The sequence below is a fragment of the Notolepis coatsorum genome, assembly GCF_963971535.1.
Source record: "Notolepis coatsorum genome assembly, chromosome: 19".
Taxonomy (NCBI): Eukaryota; Metazoa; Chordata; class Actinopteri; order Aulopiformes; family Paralepididae; genus Notolepis; species Notolepis coatsorum.
In genome coordinates, this window is record NC_140183.1 from 3236397 (window position 1) to 3239901 (window position 3505).

Below are 3505 nucleotides of genomic sequence, written 5' to 3' on the forward strand. Positions count from 1 at the left end.
TTTTTTTTTATTATTATACTTATTTTTCTTTTTTACCTAGGGAAGATTTGTTTTTTTTTTACCTAGGGAAGATTTGACAATGGAGCTCTTCTCAGCAACACCCTGCTTCACACTCTCGCACAGTTCTACACATTCACACCTGGGAGCTGCCCAGTACAACCACAGACACTTGTCCAAAATCAGGTTAAGTGCCTTGCTCAAGGGCTCTTCAGCCCTAGCTGTTGAGGGAGGAGGATAGGGGATTCACCAAACCCCACACACGGATATCCTTGCTGGTCCAGAGAGAATCAAACCGGCGCGACCATCTGGTCACAAGCCCCGCCTCTAACCTTTAGGCCACTGCTGTGCCTATTGAGCTTTTCTATATGGACTGTCCTCCTTTAACTGCTCAGGAGTAACCACCTTCCTGGTTGAATGTCCTCCATCTTGCTTAGATCCATCGGCTGACTTCAGACGAGTTAAAAGGGGAGGAATCGAGGAGACTGGAGATTGTCCAGTAGTCATGAGCATCAAGTTAAATACTCCAGGGGATCTTGAACAATATCTTACTGACATTCTGACAATACATATACTGCTTGGACCCCTCTTCAGATCAGTGTATATACTGCCTGGACCCCTCTTCAGATCAGTGTATATACTGCCTGGACCCCTCTTCAGATCAGTGTATATACTGCCTGGACCCCTCTTCAGATCAGTGTATATACTGCCTGGACCCCTCTTCAGATCAGTGTATATACTGCCTGGACCCCTCTTCAGATCAGTGTATATACTGCCTGGACCCCTCTTCAGATCAGTGTATATACTGCCTGGACCCCTCTTCAGATCAGTGTATATACTGCCTGGACCCCTCTTCAGATCAGTGTGTATACTGCCTGGACCCCTCTTCAGATCAGTGTGTATATACTGCCTGGACCCCTCTTCAGATCAGTGTGTATACTGCCTGGACCCCTCTTCAGATCAGTGTCAGTGAAGCATGGGACATTAGAAAGGAAATGACTCCAGGAGGAAGGAATCTACTTCAGACTATTCAGACTCAACCGCATTTGTTGCTTTCTGAGAAAGGAATGGACTTATTGAGATGCATCCTAAACGTTCCCCCCCCCCACATCTGTTGCCAAGCTTGAGGCGTACTAGGCTGGCCCTGGTTCACATTCTAGAGATTATTTACATTTAGTCACGACGATCAGGGCGAGAGCCAATCAGGCCCCCGCTTGGTTCATAGGTGGGAGAAATGTGATAGACAGTCGGGTAGACGAAGGCAGGTAGATAAAAGGCACTATATGTGTAGAAAGATAGTCACTTAGTAAGACAGATAGACATGTAGACAGACAGACTGACATGTAGATAGATGGATAGACAGATGGATAGACATGTAGACAGACAGATAGACACGTAGACAGACAGACAGACATGTAGATAGATGGATAGACGGATGGATAGACATGTAGACAGACAGATAGACACGTAGACAGACAGACAGACATGTAGACAGACAGACAGACAGATGGATAGACATGTAGACAGACAGACAGACAGACATGTAGACAGACAGACATGTAGACAGACAGACATGTAGACAGACAGACAGACATGTAGACAGACAGACATGTAGACAGACAGACAGACAGACATGTAGACAGACAGACAGACAGACATGTAGACAGACAGACAGACATGTAGACAGACAGACAGACAGACATGTAGACAGACAGACAGACATGTAGACAGATGGATAGACATGTAGACAGACAGACAGACAGACATACATGTAGACACACAGACAGACATGTAGATAGATGGACAGACATGTAGACAGACAGACAGACAGACAGACATGTAGACAGACAGACAGACAGACATGTAGACAGACATACAGACATGTAGACAGACAGACAGACATGTAGACAGATGGATAGACATGTAGACAGACAGACAGACATGTAGACAGACAGACAGACAGACAGATGGATAGACATGTAGACAGACAGACATGTAGATAGATGGATAGACATGTAGACAGACAGACAGACATGTAGACAGATGGATAGACATGTAGACAGACAGACAGACAGACATGTAGACACACAGACAGACATGTAGATAGATGGATAGACATGTAGACAGACAGACCAACAGACCGACAGACAGACATGTAGACAGATGGACAGACAGATAGACATGTAGACAGACAGATAGACATGTAGACAGACAGACAGACATGTAGACAGACAGACAGACAGATGGATAGACATGTAGACAGACAGACAGACATGTAGACAGACAGACAGACATGTAGACAGACGGACTGTTTAGAATGATCTCAGTTGAAACTATGCAAAGGGGGGATAACTCAAGGACCTTTACAGAAATAGATAAAATATCATTTCCCTTTTATTTTTGGCCAAATTGGCTTAGTTGTATAACACGTTGAGTTGTTGCATTTCATGCTCGCTTTATGTATGTGAGAAAAAAATATGATCTATTATTTCATAATGCTGTTTATTTTCTATGGGAGATTGTAATGCTCTGCAGGTACATATTCGTGAAGAAATAGTTTTGTTTTCGCTTATTTTTTTTGGCACATGTACAATTGACTGAATATAATTGTGCTTTATATCTGCATTTGTTCGTGATTTTTTTACAGCATATTCCAGAGCCATAGATAGTATGGATAGTGCAGTCTTCACTGACAGCCATGCTAGCACCACAGCCCTGCTCCATAACCGTTGCTAAGAAACCGGTGATACTAATACCAGCTGGTCATCTCACCGTGATGATGTCATGGAGGGCAACAATGTGACACATAAGAGAAGAGTGTCCATAGGAGGACATGGGACAAGCTGGACTAACTATTGTCTCTATGGCTCTGGCTTGTCCAAAGTCCTGTTGTTTTGATGTCGTTTGAATTGTATTTCCATTATGAAGCCATCTTCAGTTTTTCTTGAAGGGAATTGTTGTGTTTTTTTTTGTCTTTGTGTACAACAAGTCTCACCTCCCTGCATCTATCCCGTAGAATAGTCCCATCAGCAGTGTAGCAGGCTTGTTAAAAGTGGGACCTCTTGTCAATGTAGCCAAAAATAATGACTATAATCCAAAGGATGTATTGTGACCAAGCCAAATCGCATTCCTCTCTGACTGCTAACCTACATACATTCTTAGTATGGGAGGCTCCAGTGGGAATGGAACCCCTAACCCTGGTGGTGTCGGATTTAAAGAGACCCGTCGTGATGTTTAGAGAGCGACGTGGGACCGGGCCCGGTCGGAGGAGCCCTGTCTCGGTCCTGAGGCCGACCGGGTTCGAAAACCGGTGTCTCCCACACAAGAGACCAAGCCACCGCCAGTCAACCAAAGGGGTGTTTTTTTCCGCTACTGGCTTTCTGTTGTATTTTTATAAAGCTACCCCTTTCACACACACAGGGGAAACCATTTTGTAATATCATGTTCTGTGTGACGTGCCAGGAGCAGCGTTCTGGATACAATAAAGCATTGTTTCACTTCAGTCAGG